The sequence below is a fragment of the Chiloscyllium punctatum genome, chromosome 18 (assembly GCF_047496795.1).
Source record: "Chiloscyllium punctatum isolate Juve2018m chromosome 18, sChiPun1.3, whole genome shotgun sequence".
In the NCBI taxonomy this organism is placed as follows: Eukaryota; Metazoa; Chordata; class Chondrichthyes; order Orectolobiformes; family Hemiscylliidae; genus Chiloscyllium; species Chiloscyllium punctatum.
In genome coordinates, this window is record NC_092756.1 from 74275131 (window position 1) to 74294155 (window position 19025).

The window sequence follows — 19025 nt, forward strand, 5'->3', positions numbered from 1 at the left end:
AGGAAATGTATCATAGGGAAAGAGAGAGCCTCCAAAGTGGCCAAGAGCACTGGGAAATCAGAAGATTGGGAAGGCGACAAAAACAAACAGAGGATAACAAAGACATAGAAATAAGAAGGAGAGGATCAAATATGAAGGTAAGCTAGCCAGTAATATTAGAAATGATTGTTAAAGTTTCTTTCAATACATAAGAAACAAACGAGAGGCAAAAGTAGAAATTGGGCCATTCCAAATTGATGCAGGAAAGTTCGTGAAGGGAGATAAGGGAATGGCTGAAGAACGTGGTAAATACTTTGTGTCAGTCTTCACAGTGGTAGACATGAGCATTATCCGAACAATTAAGGAGAATCAGGGGGCAGATTTGAATATGGAAGCCATTACAAAAGAGGAAGTGCTAGAAAAGCTAAAAGGTCTAAAAATTGATAAATCTCCCGGCCCCGATGGTCTCCATCCAAGAGTTCTGAGGGAGGTGGCTGAGGAAATAGTAGAGGCTATTTTTAATCTTTCAAAAATCACTGGAGTCAGGGAAATTCCCAGATGATTGGAAAATGACTGTTGTAAACCCCTTGTTCAAGAAAAAATCAAGATAAATGATGAAAAATTATAGGCCGGTTAGCTTAACCTCGGTTGTAGGTTAAATTCTAGGACCCATCATTAAGTATGAGATTTCTAAATTCTTGGAAGTGCAGGGTTGGATTAGAACAAGTCAGCATGGATTTAGTAAGGGGAGGTCATGCCTGACAAACCTGTTAGAATTCTTTGAAGAGGTAACAAGTAGGTTAGACCAGGGAAACCAAGTGGAAGTTTTCTACCTAGATTTCCAAAAGGCATTTGATAAGGTGTCTCACGGGACACTGCTGAGTATGGTGAGGGTCCATGCTGTTTGATGTGAGCTACAGGCATGGATTGGGAATTGGCTATCTGACAGAAGGCAGAGAGTTGGGATAAAAGGTTCTTTCTTGGAATGGCAGCTGGTGACAAGTGGTATCCCGTAGGGTTCAGTGTTGGGGCTGCAACTGTTCACTTTATATATTAATGATCTGGATGAAGGGACTGGGGGACATTCTGGCAAAGTTCACCGATGATGCAAAGTTATGCAGACAAGCAGGTCGTTCTGAGGAGGTGGGAGGCTGCAGAAAGATTTAGACAGTTTAGGAGAGTGGTCCAGGAAATGGCTGATGAAATTCAACCTGAGCAAATGCTCGGACTTGCACTTTGGAAAAAGGAATACAGGCATGGACTATTTTTTAAACAGTGAGAAAATTCATAAAGCCAAAGTACAAAGGGATCTGGGAATGATAGTCCAGGAATCTCTAAAGGTTGAGTCCGTGGTTAAGAAAACAAATGTAATGTTGCCATTTACCTCAAGAGGGTTGGAATGTAAAAGCAGCGATGTCCTTCTGAGACTTTATAAAGCTCTGGTTAGGCCCCATTTGAAATACTGTATCCAATTTTGGGCTCCACAACTCAGGAAGGACATACTGGCACTGGAGCATGTCCAGCGGAGATACACACAGATGATCCCTGGAATGGGAGGCTTAACATACAATGAACAGCTGAGGATCCTGGGATTGTATTGATTAGAGTTTCGAAGGTTGAGGGGAGATCTTATACAAATTTGCTAGATAATGCATGGATTAGAAAGGGTGGATGTTTGGGAATTTGTTTCCATCAGGACCCATGGGCACAGCCTGAGAATTAGAGGGGGTCAATTTAGAACGGAAATGAGGAGACATTTCTTCAGGCAGAGAGTGGTGGGCCTGTGGAATTCATTGCCGTGGAGCGCAGCAGAGGCCAGGATGTTAATTGGCTTCAGGGCAGAGATTGATAAATTCTTGATCGCGCAAGGAATTAAGGGTGAACGATGAGAGTGCCACCAAGTGGTGTTGAAATGCCCATCATTCACGATTGAATGGCGGGGTGGACCCGATGGGCTGAATGGCCTTACTTCCATTCCTATGTCTTAGGCTCATCATCGTTAGGTTTTCTTTTCTGGTTTCCCACCGCTGAGAAGTCCTGGAAAGGCATGAGCTTAGAGCCCTCGTAAATTAGGGCCTTCAGATCCTTCCCCTGGATTAGACTACCGACAGTGTGGAAACAGGTAACACTATGGGCAATTTAACATGGCCAATTCACCTTTGTACTGTGGGAGGAAACCAGAGCAATGTGCAAACTCCACACAGGGAGTTGTCTAAGGCTGGAATTGAACCTGGGACCCTGGTATTGTGAGGCAGCAGTGCTAACCACTGAGCCACCTGATTCTGAGAGTTGCCACAATTCTCTCCTTAGCTCTGTGGTTCATGCAGTTTTTGAGCAAAGTAAAATGTAGTTCTGCAAATACAAATTCACCCCACAAATTTATATGTGCTTGTGTGTGTGTGTGTGTGTCTGTGTGTGTGTGCGTATGTGTGTGTGTATGTGCATGTGTGTACATGTGCGTGTGTGCGTGTATCGTTTGGGGGGTGGTGGGGCTGTCCTGAGTGTCAACAGACAGGAGTGTTCCCTCCCAGTCAGAGAACACTTCAGCAATTCGGGACATTCGACCTCGCACCTTCCTCCAAGGGGGACTTCGGGACAGGCAACAATGAAAAGTGGTCGAGCAGAGGCTGATCACCAAGTTTGGTAACAATGGAGATGGCCTCAACTGGGACATTACAGGTGACCCCATTCAATTACACACACACACACACACACACACACACACACACACACACACACAAACACATTTACACACCCATACACACACATATACACACACGCACATACACACACATACACATACACATACAAACACAGACACGCACACATATACATATACACACTCATATACATACACATACACAAACACACACATACACAAATATACACACACATACACATACACATACAACCATACACAAAAACACCAACACCCACACCCACACCCACACACACAAACACATACATATACACACACGTATACACACACACACATACATACATAGACACACATATACACACACATTTACACACACATACACACACACAAACATACACATAGACACACACACACGCACACATATAAACACACGCACATACACACACATACACACATATACATAAACACACACATACACATATGCACATACACACTCACATACACACACATGCATGTACACACACACATACACACACACATATACACATACATACACACCGACACAACCACACCCACAAACCCACACACACGCATAAACATATTAACACACACACATATACACACACATACGCACACACACATCCATACACATACACACACACAGGCACACCCACACACACACATACACATATATACACACCCACACACATATACACACACATACAAATACACACATATACATACACACATACACACCCACACACATACACACCCACACACATATACACACACATATACACACACAAACACACCCACACACACATATATACACACACACATACACACACACATATATACACGCACATACACACACACATATGCACACAAACATTTCCACACACACACATATAAGTTTGTGTGATTAACTTGTACTTACAGAATTACACTTTACTTTGCTCAAAAACTGTATGAATTCATGTGAGGTGCTGTAAATCTGTTTATTAGATTCGAATCAGTCTGACCATTGTGGCACAGACAGCCTCACACAGGGGAGCTCACACCTTCAGTACATCATCTGGCCCAACACGACACCAATTGTTAAAGTTCACTTAAGAATGTAACTTTTGATAAAAGTTTTGCAATTTACATATGAAAGAACGAAAACCAACCTGGCCATTCTAAAAGATGAGAGACTTAACAAACAATCCAGGTCTTTCTCAATTTCAGGTGCATCACAGTGTAAACATTTGCTCTAAGTTCTGTGTTTTGCAATCTTATTCTCCACAACCACCTGATGAAGGAGCAGTGCTCCGAAACCTAGTGCTTCCACATGTTCAACTCTAACCTGGTGTTGTGTGATTTTTAAATCTGTCATTCACCCATCTCCTGACGGTTGAGCATACATCTCAAGGTCAGGACAGCGGCCCTCCGCAGGGATACAAATCGACTCCTTCTTTGGTCGCTCCACGATGGATCTCTCTCATGACTGTTCCCGTTCGTTGGTTGGCTCATTGGGATCATTGCTGACATCTTGGAAGAATTCCTGGAGTCTCATTGGTTTGATGAATTCCTCACAACTTTACTCAAGTATTCTTGTTGGTGATGGGGAAAAAGGGAGACTAAATTTAATTTGCGTTTCAATTTGATTTTATTAACAAAGTTTTGAAACAGTTTGTAACATCATTTGGAAATGCATACAAAGGTTCTGTACAGTCTATGCAGAGAGAAAAGAACCAACAAACCATTGGAATATTGACATTTCTCAAACCTTCTGTATCGTTGTGGAAAGAAAGGCATTTTGTACTTGGGCAGGAATCGATCTCTGTTCATTGTCAGGCACCAAGAGGGTCTGAGAACTGACAGGACGATGTGATCATTTGTCAGAAAGACCTGAGACTGTGTTGTTTCCCTGTTACACCTTGGCAGCAGCTGCCTGAACCTTTAGTGTGTCCCTCAGTGTGTTGTCACAGATCTGGGAGTGTGCTTGGCTGTCGCACTCATTTGAGGTCAACTGTTTCCAGTGGTCTACCAACATAGTGCCCTCGTGGCCTAATGGCTATGGCACTGGCCTCTGAAATCTGGGATTTCAGGGATTTCATTTTTAAGCCTGGTCTTTGCAGTGGCTGATTTTCATCCCATGTCAACTTCATCTCAATCCAAATTGACTGGATTTTTTAACTACTCTGTTAAAAATCATTGTGCCTGTGTTGAGATTATGGCAAATGCTGATTAGTAGAAACTTATACAAGATAATTCTGGGATTGGGGAAATCTTGGGGTGAATTGTCTGAAAGAGACAGCACAGCCACAATGGTCTGAATGCCTGCTTTGATTCTGTTGATTTGTCCTCAATGCAGCTTTTTGCAACATCTCCACTTCCACCTTCCCCAGTAACTGCAAATATCTTGAAAGTGCTGCACAAAATAACATTGAGCCCTTTGCTATTTTCCTGTCTGCTCCATTTTCCTCAGACTTGAGATGTGCAAAGTTGGAGTTTGGATGATTTCTCATCTGTCCGTTTGGGGAGAAATGGGAGGCGGGATCAATTTATCAAGCAGCCAACAATGTGGCATGAGATGGAAGGGGTAAGAACCAATTAGTGAGAGTACAACACACAGAAACACACACAATGAGAGGTCAGGATGCAGTATTTAAAGGCTGCCATTGCAGCCTGGCATGTGGGGCCCCAGTGGCCTAATGGATAAGGCACTGGTTTCCTCAACTAGGGGTTGTGGGTTCAAGTCCCATCTGGGGTGTCTGATTCTTGGTATGTGTCCCTACTCTTTAATCCACTTTGCAAACATCCCGACATCTGCATTCAGTTGATGGGATGTGGTGTCCCATGTGACCTTCCACAGATCTTTTGGGGATCTGCTGAATTCCCTGAAAGAGACAGCACAGTCACAATGGCTGAAAACCTACTGAGATTCTCCTGGGGATGGCATGGTGGCTCAGTGGGTAGCACTGCTGCCTCACAGTGTCAGGGACCTGGCTTTGATTCCTCCCTTGGGTGTCTGTTTGTGTCGAGTTTGCACATTCTCTCCATGGGGTCCTCCGGGTGCTTTGGTTTCCTCCCACAGCCCAACGATGTGCAGGTTCGGTGGATTGGCTTTGGGGAATGCAGGGTGAGAGGATAGGGGTTGGGCCTGGATGGGATGCTCTTCAGAGGGTCAGTCTGGATATGTTGGGCTGAATGGCCTGCCCTCCTCACCCTTGGGCCTTTATAAACAATTCTGGAGCATGAGCAGCATGATTAGAGTAAACAGCCAAGGTCTTTTCCCTGGGGTGGGGGACTCCAGAACTAGAGGGCTTAGGTTTAGAGTGAGAGGGAAAAGATATAAAGGAGACCTAAGGGGCAACTTTTTCAGGCAAAAAATGGTGTGTGTGTGTGGAATGAGCTGCTAGAGGAAGTGGTGGAGGCTGGTACAATTACATCGTTTAAAAGGCATCTGGATGGGTATATGAATATGAAAGGTTTGGAGGAGCTAGATTTGGTTGGGATATCTGTTTGGCATGGACGGGTTGGACCGAGGGTGTGTTTCTGTGCTGTACATCTCTATGACTCGATGACTGGAAGTGTCAGTCTGAGTAAATCCGTTGTCTAGCTCCAACATTGTACAACTCACATCTGAGGAAAATGGAGCAGACAGGAAAATAGCAAAGGGTTCAATGTTATTTTGTGCAGCGCTTTCAAGATATTTGCAGTTAGTGGGAAGGAAGTGGATGGAGATGTTGTAAAAAGTTGCATTGAGGACAAATGCTTTCTTTGGTTAGACCGCACTTGGAATACTGCGTCCAGTTCTGGTCGCCCTATTATAGGAAAGATGTGGATGCTTTGCAGAGGGTTCAGAGGAGGTTTACCAGGATGCTGCCTGGACTGGAGGGCTTATCTTATGAAGACAGGTTGACTGAGCTCAGACTTTTCTCATTGGAGAAAAGGAGGAGGAGAGGGGACCTAATTGAGGTATACAAGATAATGAGAGGCATGGATAGAGTCGATAGCCAGAGACTATTTCCCAGGGCAGAAATGGCTAACACCAGGGGTCATAATTTTAAGCTGGTTGGAGGAAAGAATAGAGGGGATGTCAGAGCGGGGTTCTTTACACAGAGAGTTTTGAGAGCATGGAATGCGTTGCCAGCAGCAGTTGTGGAATTTAGGTCATTGGGGACATTTAAGAAACTGCTGGACATGCATATGGTCACAGACATTTGAGGGTGCATACATGAGGATCAATGGTCGGCACAACATCGTGGGCTGAGGGCCTGTTCGGTGCTGTACTGTTCTGTGTTCTATGTAGTATGTTCTAAATCTACAGAATCTTAGCGGGCATTCAGCCCATTGTGGCTATGCTGTCTCTTTCAGACAATTCTCCCCAAGATCTCCCAAATCCTGGAATTGCCTTGTGCAAGTTTCTATTACACATCATTCGCCATAATCTCAACGCAGGCATTTCACATTGGCCCCAGGGGTCCTGTACTTCCTGCGGGAGACTGTGCCCCACAACCTGAGCTGTCTCCGGAGTTTTAGTTTTGTCCCTTTCAGGGGTGTATCACAGAGGGCCGGGTACAGACTGCTGCTGCACACCCTCATCCACCTCCCGGACACACCCTGGCGTGCCCATTTACCACCGGGCGGTGGGGACCATCCCCAGTGAAGGGCTCTCTACATGGGAGTCCTCCCCCTTTCTCACGGGGATCTGGGGTGGAGGGTATTGCACGCGGCAGTCCGCAGATTGTGGTGGTTCACGGACTCCCAGCCCAACTGCTTGTTCTGTGGTGCTGTGGAGTCCATGGAACAGGACGCTTGCACTCCCTTTTGAGCTTTCTGGGAAACCTTCTCCTCCGTTTCTGGTTGGACTTCAGCCCCACACTCCCCATCATTGGACACCCAGTGCCGAGGGGGGAGGGTTGGTCAGAGGATCTCCTCGTGGGTCTGCTCCTGGGCCTGGCCAAACTGGTTGTTAGGGCCGATTGCCTGACCCTCTTCCGTGGTTACGTTCGAGCCCGGGTGTCCCTGGAGAAGGAGCACACAGTGTCTACCAACATCCTTGAGCTGTTCAGAGAGTGCCCTCCCCCTCACTGTTTGGTCACACAGCATTGCCCTTTGATGCTTGTCACTGGCCACTCGGCTGTTTCCTTTCTTCCTGGTGGTGGGAATTGAATAAAGATTTGTCCATCTGTTGTCTTTCACTGTGTCTCACACCTGCACACACACAACATGGGGGCTGGGGAAAATATAAGCACTACCACAGTTAGGCAGCAGTGCGGGGGTAAAGAGAAAAACATATATAACCAGGAGATTTAGAATCCCCTCAGTCCAGGGCACTGACTCTGTGCTGGCTGAGCCACAGTCAGTGTGTTCGTGCAAAACAAAACAAAACTTAAAAGCTGCCATTTTACCAGCACACATGTAGCCCCTGTGGCCTAATGGATAAGGCACTGGCCTTCTAAGCCAGGGATTGTGGGTTCAAATCCCATCTGGGGTGCCTGCCGTTGTAACCCTTTACTTCGTCTGAGGTCAAGTCTATTGCTCATGTCATCTGGAAAAGTCCCCAGGTTGGTGTTGGTGGTGGAGGATATTGTTGAGGATATGCAGGAGAGTGGGGTGAATCGTCTGAAAGAGACAGCACAGTCACAGCTGAGATTCTCCTGGGGATGGTATGGTAGCTCAGTGGGTAGCACTGCTGCCTCACAGTGTCAGGGACCTGGCTTTGATTCCTCCCTTGGGTGTCTGTTTGCACATTCTCTCCATGGGGTACTCCGGGTGCTTTGGTTTCCTCCCACAGCCCAAAGATGTGCAGGTTCGGTGGATTGGCTTTGGGGAATGGAGGGTGAGAGGATAGGGGTTGGGCCTGGATGGGATGCTCTTCAGAGGGTCAGTGTGGATATGATGGGCTGAATGGCCTCTTCCCACCCCACTCTAGGGCTTCTCTGAACAAGTTTGGAGCAGATGGTCAGAGCTCCAGTCAAGGCTTTGCAAAGGGACTGGCATCCAGGTTTGTGTTCCTCCCCGACATTTCTCTGATCTTCCAGAATCTTCTGTGGCTTTGGCCAGTACAATAATCAGCAGGGTTCACATCATCCAATGGGGTCACACCAATACCCTTCACTGTTGTCATGCCAGGAGCTATAAAGTGGATTGTCTCAGGTTGACACTTCTCCAATATACAACCCTCAGTCTGGTTGGAACTGGTTCTTCTTGAATCTTTGTAACTCTTTGATCTTAGCTCCACTGTTCTCTGGAGCTGACAGCTGCTGTTTAATTTAGTTTGGCCAATTTTCTGTCAGGTCAAATTTCTCCAACTGAGGATCAATTGAGAATGCCTGATTTTGTTGCCACGGTCACGTGACCACACAGGATTGAGATCAGCTGCACAGTGAAGGTTTCAACAAAATCAATACCCCAAATAAGATTTGAGCCCACAATCTCTGGTTTAGGAAGTTAGTGCCTTACCCATGAGGTCACTGGGGCTCCAACAGATAGAGCTACCAATCTATGGACAAAGCAGCTTCTGTTTTGGTTGTGTTGGTGTCAGTCTAAGCTATATTCTGTCAACGTTACCAGCTGAACCCCAGATGACCTGCATGTTTGGTATTTATGATGATGTCCAATATGTCAATGGAAATGATTGAAATCTGGGGGTTCAAGGTTGGAACTGATGGGGCTGTGGCTATGCATTTGGGTCCTTACCTTTCTTAGTCAAGGTATTGAATACAATTGCAAGGAGACTATGATGGAGATGTGAAGTAGTTAGGCCATCGTTGGAGAACTTGGAGTGCCACATCCACAGATTGGACAAACATTTGTGGGAAGGCAACTGCTGAGGCTGACTCACAGAGTTTACAGAGGGAGATGGATGGGTTAAGGGAGTAGCCAAAAACGCAGCAAAGGAAAGACAATGTGGGAATGTGTGAGGTCATACACTTTGGTAGGAAGAAGAAAACAGCTGGATATTATTTCACTGGAGAAAGACAGCAGAAAGTTCCAGCACAGAGAGATATGAAATGTGTTTTTGCGGTCTCGCTGTTGATCCTTTGCTGGGGCCAACCTTCATGGTAATATCGGTGAGATGTTCTTGGTTTCTCTTTAGTTCTTGAGTCTGGTTAAGCCAATTGTGATTTGCAGGCCGTGGTGAGACTGCGGCCAAGATCACCGTCAGTTTCTTGGATGAAGTCTTCACGACTGGTAATGCTGACAGTCACCACTGGAGAGTGTCTCTGCCATTATCTGCAGTTGGCCCTGCACATCAACGGTTTCATCAGCAAACCTCAAGAGACAACGTCCAAAACCTTTGTGCTCTTGAAGGCAAATCCCTTCTCATTCAGACAAGAAACAATATATCTTTAACGTGATGAGGTTGATTTGAACATTTGGGAAGATCAGGGAAAAGGAGCATAGGGACACACACCTGGATGGCAGTCCCTTCACGAATCCTTGACTGGGCCTTTGACCATCTGCTCCAAACTTGTTCAGAGAAGCCCTAGAGTGGGGTGGGAGGAGGCCATTCAGCCCATCACATCCACACTGACCCTCTGAAGAGCATCCCAGCCAGGCCTAACCCCTATCCTCTCACCCTGCATTCCCCAAAGCCAATCCACCGAAACTGCCCATCTTTGGGCTGTGGGAGGAAACCAAAGCACCCGGAGTACCCCATGGAGAGAATGTGCAAACTCGACACAAACAGACACCCAAGGGAGGAATCAAAGCCAGGTCCCTGATGCTGTGAGGCAGCAGTGCTACCCACTGAGCCACCATGCCATCCCCAGGAGAATCTCAGCAGATTTTCAGCCATTGTGACTGTCCTGTCTCTTTCAGGGAATTTAGCCTGAATCCTGCAGATCCCCAAAAGACTTGTGTAAGGTCACATGGGACACCACATCCCATCAACTGAATGTGGACATGAGGATGCTTGCAAAGTGGATTAAAGTGTAAGGACACACAAGAAAGAGTCAGACACCCCAGAGGAGACTTGAACACACAACCCGTGGCTTAGGAGGCCAATGCCTTACTCATTAGGCCACTGGGGCAGCACTGTCAAAGCACAGATAGCAGCCTTTAAATACTGCACCCTGACCTCTCATTGTGTGTTTTTCTGAGTTTTATTCTCTCACTGCACTCTGGGGATCCAAGATGGCGGTGATCTCGGACGATCATGTTGCACAGCTTCGCACCACAGCACAAGGGGGAAGAATTTCTATCCCCAATCCAGACCATCACGATATCCTGGGATTCTGAAAAGGTTGTGGAGTCCCAGGACATTGTGAAAAATCAACGTACCTGCGTTTTCATCGTCCAGGGATGTTGAAGAAGGGAGGAGCAGTGTCCGGGGCCAGGCCCCTGGCCCAGCCTGCAGGATCCATGGGCTCGATTACCGACCAGGCCCTGGGGAAGGAGCTCGCGAAATCTCGCGAGATGTTGGGGAAGCAGATAGAGGTGAAGCTGGCCCTGATCTCTATCATGCTGCAGAAGCATGAACAGCAGCTGGGAGACCTGGAAAAGAGGACGGATGAGGTTGAACACAGAGTCACAGTGGTGGAAGCTGATACCAGTTCCTCTAAGGATAGGATCCAAGCATCGGAGGCTGAGGGGTGACCTTACAGAGGTTTATAAAATCATGAGGAGCATGAATAGGGTAAAGCGCCAAGGTCTTTTCCCTGGGGTGGGGGACTCCAGAACTAGAGGGCTTAGGTTTAGGGTGAGAGGGAAAAGATATAAAGGAGACCTAAGGGGCAACTTTTCAGGCAGAGGGTGGTGTGTGTGTGTGGAATGAGCTGCCAGAGGAAGTGATGGAGGCTGGTACAATTACATCGTTTAAAAGGCATCTGGATGGGTATATGAATAGGAAGAGTTTGGAGGGAGATGGGCCGGGTGCTGGCAGGTGGGACTAGATTGGGTTGGGATATCTGTTCGGCATGGACGGGTTGGACCGAGGGTGTGTTTCTGTGCCGTACATCTCTATGACTCGATGACTGGAAGTTTCAGTCTGAGTAAATCCGTTGTCTAGCTCCTGGCAATGTGACCCCATTGGATGATGTGAACCCGGCTCATGACCCCTTTGGCCAAAGATACAGAACATTCTGGAAGGTCAGGGAAAAGAAGGATATGAACACACACCTGGATGCCAGTCCCTTGGCAAAGCCTTGAATGGGATCTGCAGCAGAGCTCTGACCATCTGCCCCAAACTTGTTCATAAAAGCCCTCGAGTGAGGGGGGCAAGCCATTCACCCCAGCAAGTCCACACTCAGCACCCGGAATACCCCATGGAGACCCGGAGACAATGTGCAAATGCGCAGAACCAGCCCCGACAACCTCCTCCACAAGAAGCACAGGAAAGTCTCCGCGCACAGGGCATCCAGCTGGCCGGACAGGGGGCAGTCTTTGCGTACTCCTCTCCCAAAGTGAAGGGGCAGTGTCATGGAGTCATTGACTTTAAAACTAATTGCACCTGCCTCCACTTGGTCCACATCCACACAAGCATTTCCTGTCATGTACCTGTCCAAATGTCTTTCTCATAGAATCCATACAGTGTGGAAACAGGCCATTTGGCCCAACAAGTCCACCCAGACTCACTCCCCTCCATGTCCTCCTGACAAATGCACCCAACCTTCACATCCCTGAACAGTCTGGGCAATTTTGCATGGCTAATTTACTTGTGGGAGGAAACTGGAGCACCTGGAGGAAACCCCCACAGACACGGGGAGAAAGTGCAAAATCCACACAAACTGTCACCAGAGGCTGAAATTGAACCTCAGTCCCTGATACTATGAGGCAGCAGTGCTAACCACGGAGCCAACTTGGAAACTCTACACAAACAGACACCCAAGGGAGGAATCAAAGCCAGGTCCCTGACACTGTGAGTCACCATGCCAGCCCCAGGAGAATCTCAGCAGTTCTTTCCCCATTGTGGCTCTGCTGTCTCTTTCAGGCAATTTCGACCCAATCCTGCAGATCCCCGACAACTTTGTGCAAGTTCATGTTGGACAGCACTTCCCATCAACTGAATGCAGACATGGGGATGTTTATAATGTAGGTTGGAAGTAACGTTTACAAAAGGCAAGCTATGGAAAGGTAGCCAGCCCAGATAGGACTTAAGCCTACAATCCCTGGCTTAGGAAATCAATACATTATCCATTAGGCCACAGGGCCTGCCTATTTGCAGTCAAACTGGCAGCCGTTAAATACTGCACCCTGATGGCTCATATTGTGTTTTTATGTTTTATATTCTCACTGATTGCTTTTTTACCCCTTCCATCTCATGCTAAAAAATTAGCTGCTTGATAAATCGATCTAGCCTCCCATTTCTCCCCAAATGGACAGACAAGAAATCCACCAAACTCCAACGTTGCACAACTCATGTCTGAGGAATATGGAGCAGACAGGAAAATAGCAAAGGGCTCAGTGTTATTTTGTGCAGCACCTTGAAGATATTTGCAGTTAGTGGGGAAGGAGTAAGTGGAGATGTTGCAAAAAGCTGCATTGAGGACAAATCAACAGAATCATAGCAGGCATTCAGCCCATTGTGGCTGCGCTGTCTCTTTCAGACAATTCTCCCCAAGATCTCACAAATCCTGGAATTGCCTTGTGCAAGTTTTTATTATACATCATTCGCCATAATCTCAACACGGGCACCGTGATTTTGAACAAAGTAGTTGAAAAATGCAGTCAATTTGGATCGTCACGAAGTTGGCATGGGACGAAAGTCAGCTACAAAGACCAAACTTAAAATATAAGCAGCCCAGAGGGAAATTAAACCCACAATCCTACATTTAGGAGGACAGTGGTTTACCCAATATGCTACTAGGGCACACATAGCCATTTGCCAGTGTAAAGTGTTGGCATCAAACGAGTGTAACAACCCAGCATGTTCCAACATCTCAGATGACATGTTGAGGGATACACTAAAGTTTCGATCAGCTGCTCCCAAGGTGTAACAGGGAAACAACACAGTCTCAGGTCTTTCTGACAAATTTGCACATCGTTCTTTCAATTCTCAGATCCTCTTGGTGCCTGACAATGAACAGAGATCAGTTCCTGCCCAAGTACAAAATGCCTTTTTGTTCACAACGATACAGAAGCTTTGAGAAATGTCAACATTCCAATGTTTTGTTGGTTCTTATCTCTCTGCATAGACTGTACACAACTGATTTAGAATCAAGGAAAGCATACCAAACTCCTTCTTCACTATCCTATCGATCCGCGACTCTACTTTCAAGGAGCTATGAACCTGCACTCTAAAGTCTCTTTGTTCAGCAACACTCCCTGGGACATTACAATTAAGTGTATAAGTCCTGATCACATTTGCATTAACAAAATGCAGCACCTCACACTTCACCAAATTAAACTCCATCTGCCACTTCTCAGTCCATTGGTCCACCTGATCAAGATCCCATTGTAATCCGAGGTAACCTCTTTGCTGTCCACTACACCTCCAATCCTGGTGTCATCAGCAAACTTACTAACTATACCTCTTATGCTCACATCAAAATCATTTCTATAAATGATGAAAAGTAGTGGACCCAGCACCAATCCTTGTGGCATTCCATTGGTCACAGGCCTCCAGTCTGAGAAACAACCCTCCACCACCACCCTCGGTCTTCGACCTTTGAGCCAATTCTGTCTCCAAATGGCTGGTTCTCCCTGTATTCCATGAGATCAAACTTGCTCCTCAGTCTCCCATGGGGAACCTTGTTGAATGCCTTACTGACGTCCATATAGATCATATCTGATGCTCTGCCCTCATCAATCCTCTTTGTTACTTCTTCAAAAAACTCAATCAAGTTTCCAACGCACAAAGCAATGTTGACTATCCCTAATCAGTCCTTGCCTTTCCAAATACATGTACATCCTGTCCCTCAGGATTCCCTCCAACAACTTGCCCACCACTGAGGTCAGGCTCACTGGTCTATAGTTCCCTGGCTTGTCCTTACCACCCTTCTTAAACAGTGGCACCACGTTGGACAACCTCCAGTCTTCCGATACCTCACCTGTGACTATCGATGACACAAATATCTCAGTAAGAGGCCCAGCAATTACTTCCCGAACTTCCCACAGAGTTTTAGGGTACACCTGATCAGGTCCTGGGGATTTATCCACTTCTATGCATTTCAAGACATCCAGCGCTTCCTTAACAAATTCCTCTCCATCTGAACCCTTAACACTGGCAATCCCAGTGTATGTTTGGAAGGTTAAAATCCCCTACTATAATGACCCTGTTATGCTTAGAGATAACAGAGATGGCCGAACAAATTTGTTTCTCAATTTCCCTCTGACTATTGTGGAATGTATAATACAATCCCAAGAAAAACACCACTCCCCCTCCTCTCTTACCTCCCTTTCTATCCTTCCTGTAGCATTTGTATCCTGGAACATTAAGCTGCCAATCCTGCCCATCCCTGAGCCATGTTTCTGTAATTACTATGATATCCCAGTCCCATGTTCCTAACCATGCCCTGAGTTCATCTGCCTTCCCTGTTAGGCCTCTTGCATTGAAATATATCCAGTTTAATTTATCAGTCCTTCCTTATTCTCTGCTTTGTCCCTGCCTGCCCTGACTGTTTGACTCACTTCTGTTCTCAACTGTACCAGTCTCAGATTGATCTCTTTCCTCACTATCTCCCTGGCTCCCACCCCCTCATGTTACTAGTTTAAATCCTCCTGAGCAGCTTGAGCAAATCTCCCTGCCAGTATATTAGTCCCCTTCCAATTTAGGTGCAATCCGTCCTTCTTGTACTGATCACTTCTACCCCAAAACAGCTTCCAATGATCCAAAAGTGTGAATCCTTCTCCCATACACCAGCTCCTCAGCCATGCATTCAGCTGCTCTATCCTCCTATTCCTGCCCTCACTAGCTCGTAGCACCGGGAGTAATCCAGATATTACGACTCTCAAGGACCTCCTTTTTAAATTCCCACCTAACTCTCTGTAATCTCCCTTCAGAATCTCAACCTTTTCTCTTCCAATGTCATTGGTTCCAATGTATACACTGACTTCTTGCAGGCCCCTCTCCCACGTGAGAACATTCTGCACCCTTTGTGAGATATCCTTGATCCTGGCACCAGGGAGGCAACACACCGTTCTGCTTTTTCGCTGCTGGCTGCACACACATCTGTCTGTGACTTGGACAAGAGAGTCCCCTAACACAATTGATCTCTTGGAACCTGACGTACCTCTCATTGCATTCGAGCCAGTCTGAATACCAGACACTTGGCTGTTTGTGCTACGTTCCCCTGAGAATCCATCACTCCCTACATTTTCCAAAACAGCATATTTGTTTGAAATGGGGATAACCACAGAAGAATCCTGCATTACCTGCCTACCTCTCTTACCTTTCCTGCCGTTAACCCATCAATGTGACTATCTGAGACTTTCCCCCTTTCCTATAACTGCCATCCATCACATCCCCTTGCTTTTGTGAATACCTCATGGTCTCTAACTGTCTCTCCAACCAATCCATTCGATCTGATTTCTCCACCCAACAGCATTTATTGCAGACATAATCCTCAGTAACTGGTAAACTCTCCCTAAAACTCCCACATCCGACAAGAAGAGCATATCACTCTACGAAAGCCATTTTTGTTTCTTTTAATCTACAGACCCAGAAAATAGCACTGTCTTATTCCTCTACCAAACACTGCTCCAGGTGAAATTAATACTTATGGCTTATATTTTAAGTTTAATCAAGAGACATAGCTCAATAAAACATATAATCAAGAAAGAACCCAATCTATCCACCACTGCAGACTAACTGTAAGGCCACACGTAAAATATTCACTTGTGTATTTCTGTGCTGTGACCTCCCCCAAACAGGTTCCTCCAGGATTAGTTGTGAATTTCACTGTTTGTTAATTTTCCCAGACACACTCCGAGCAGACTGGTACTCGTTCCAAAGTGGAATGTATAAAATACTCCATTGACTGACTGCCTGCATTGACTGCCTGCAGATTGTGCAAATACAAATTCATCCCGAAGACCTATGTGTGTGTACACGCGTGCATGAGAGAGAGAGTGAGTGACTATGTGCATGTGAGTGTGAGTGTGAAGAAGTATAAGCCTGAGAGCGTGTGTTTATGGGTGTGAGTATGTGTGTATGTGTGAGTTTGCATGTGTGTGTGTGTCTGTGTGTGTGTCTGTGTGTGTGTGTGTCTGTGTGTGTGTGTGTGTCTGTTGTGTGTGTCTGTGTGTGTGTGTGTGTGTGTGTGTGTGTGTGTCTGTGTGTGTGTCTGTGTGTGCGTCTGTCTTTGAGAGAGTGTATAGTGTAGTGGGGTCCCCTGTAGTGTGACATGAGCCCAAGGTCCCAGGTGAGGCCATCCCCATGTGGACCGAACTTGGCTATCAGCCTCTGCTCGGCCACTTTGTGTCGTTGTGTATCCCGAAGTCTCCCTTGGAGGATGGTCACCCGAAGATCTGAGTGTGAATGTCCCTGACTGCTGAAGTGTTCCCTGACTGGGAGGGGTCACCCGTGTCTGGTGATCGTTGCGCAGTGTCCATTCATCAGTTGTCATAGCATCTGCTCGGTCTCGCCAATGTACCATGCCTCAGGGCAACCTTGCCTGCAGCGTATGTGATACACAACATTGGCTGAGTCACCTGCTGCATACATGGTGGGTGTTGTCCCCATGTGTAATGGTGGTATCCATGGCGACACTCTGACATGTCTTGCAGTGGTTGCCATGACAGGGTTGTATTGGTGTTGTGGTCGATGTTGCCCTGAAGGCCGGGCAGTTTGCTGTGAACAATGGTCTGTTTAAGGTTTGGTGGCTGTTTAAAGGTGAGAAGTGGAGGGGTGGGGAAGGTCTTGGCGAGGTGCTCATCCTCAACGATAATGTGTTGCAGGCTGTGGAGAACATGATATAGTTTTTCCACTCCTGGGCAGTACAGGAAAATGAAAGGTTCCCTATCGGTTGTATCCTGTGTCTATCTCCTGAGGAGGTCATTATGGTTATTCGTGGTGGCATGTCAGACCTGGTGATTGATGGGTTGAGTTTTGTACCCTGTTCTTATGAGGGTGTCTTTCAGCATCTTCAGGTGTCCGTCACGGTCCTCCTCATCTGAACAGATCTTGTGTATGTGTCGGGCTTGTCACTGGGTTATGGCTGTTTTAATATGTTTAGGGGATGGAAACTGAAACAGTGCAGCATCATGAGGTATTCCATGGGTTTATGGTAGAGTGAGGTATTGAGGTGCCTGTCCTTGATGGAGGGACATGTGTCCAAGAATGAGACAGATCCTAAAGAGTAGTCCATGGTAAGTCTGAGTGTGGGATGCCATTTGTTGATCTCACTGTGTCGTTGCTTCAGTGACTCCTCGCAGTAGGTCCAGAGGAAGAGAATGTTGTCAAAACATCTGGTGTATCGTGTTGGTTGGAGGTTCCTGTGCAGCAAAGTAGTCTTGTTCAAACTTGGACATGAAAATATTGGCATATTTGTGAGGAAGTTAAAATGAACAAAGAGGGGTCAGTTCCATGCTTTGCTTCTCTTTCAGGACACATTGGGGACTCAATGGTTAAACGTTCCACTACCAAAGGCCTTACTGCAGTATCAACGGAAAGCCTGTCCTCTTACAATACAGACAGAACATCTCAGTCAGGGGGGAAGCTGACTGTATCTCAGAAATAGAGCCGAGTGGAGCCACACATGGGGATTCCCCCTGTAGTCCTGGACAGAGGGATTTGCCCTTTCCACACAAGACTGCTAGCCTTGGCCACAACCCTGTGAAACTGCCTCCTACTCCCATTGTCTTCCTTCCCCTCCATATTACCATAGGGATGTGAATCCCCCATTTCCAGCCGGCAAACCCCTTCTGTTATCATCTCTTCACATCAACACATCACCGTGAAGAATATGATAATGAGCTTCTGTAATCTATTCACACGTTAGCACAGGACATCGCTGTTCATCGGGCTTTGTAAATTGATAATTACCTGCTTTAAACTATGTTTAATCCAATTGCCCATGTGACTGATAACCCTTTTGTTTAATTCCTATAAAAGATACTGTCTCTGTGTGTAGGGCAGAGATTCATGGAGAAGTGTCATTCCAAGTAGACTCATGGCTACCTTTGGGGACATTTTGAATCTCTCACCAACTGTCCGATAATAAAGCATCCACCATTGTACAGAAACCTGTGTCGTCCGGATTTGTGGTACAAACTGGACCGGCACGAGGGGTCACAGTTTGAAGATATTGGGAGAAAGGTAGAGAGGGAATGTCAGAGGAAGGTTCTTTACGCAGAGAGTTGTGGATGCATGGAATGCGTTGCCAGTGGTGGTGGTGGAAGCAGAGTCATTCGGGACATTGAAGCGACTGCTGGACATGCACATGGAGAGCAGTGAATTGAGGGGTGTGGAGGGGAAGTTATTTTATTTTACATTAGGATTAATCCTCAGCAC

General features: G+C 46.5%; 1 non-coding gene across 1 annotated transcript; it reads left to right on the forward strand.

Moving 5' to 3' along the window:
- The first annotated feature begins 8050 nt into the window (after positions 1–8050).
- On the forward strand, positions 8051–8123 carry trnar-ucu (transfer RNA arginine (anticodon UCU)). The gene has a single exon. It is a non-coding gene; the product is annotated as a tRNA-Arg (tRNA).
- The last annotated feature ends 10902 nt before the right edge of the window (positions 8124–19025 follow it).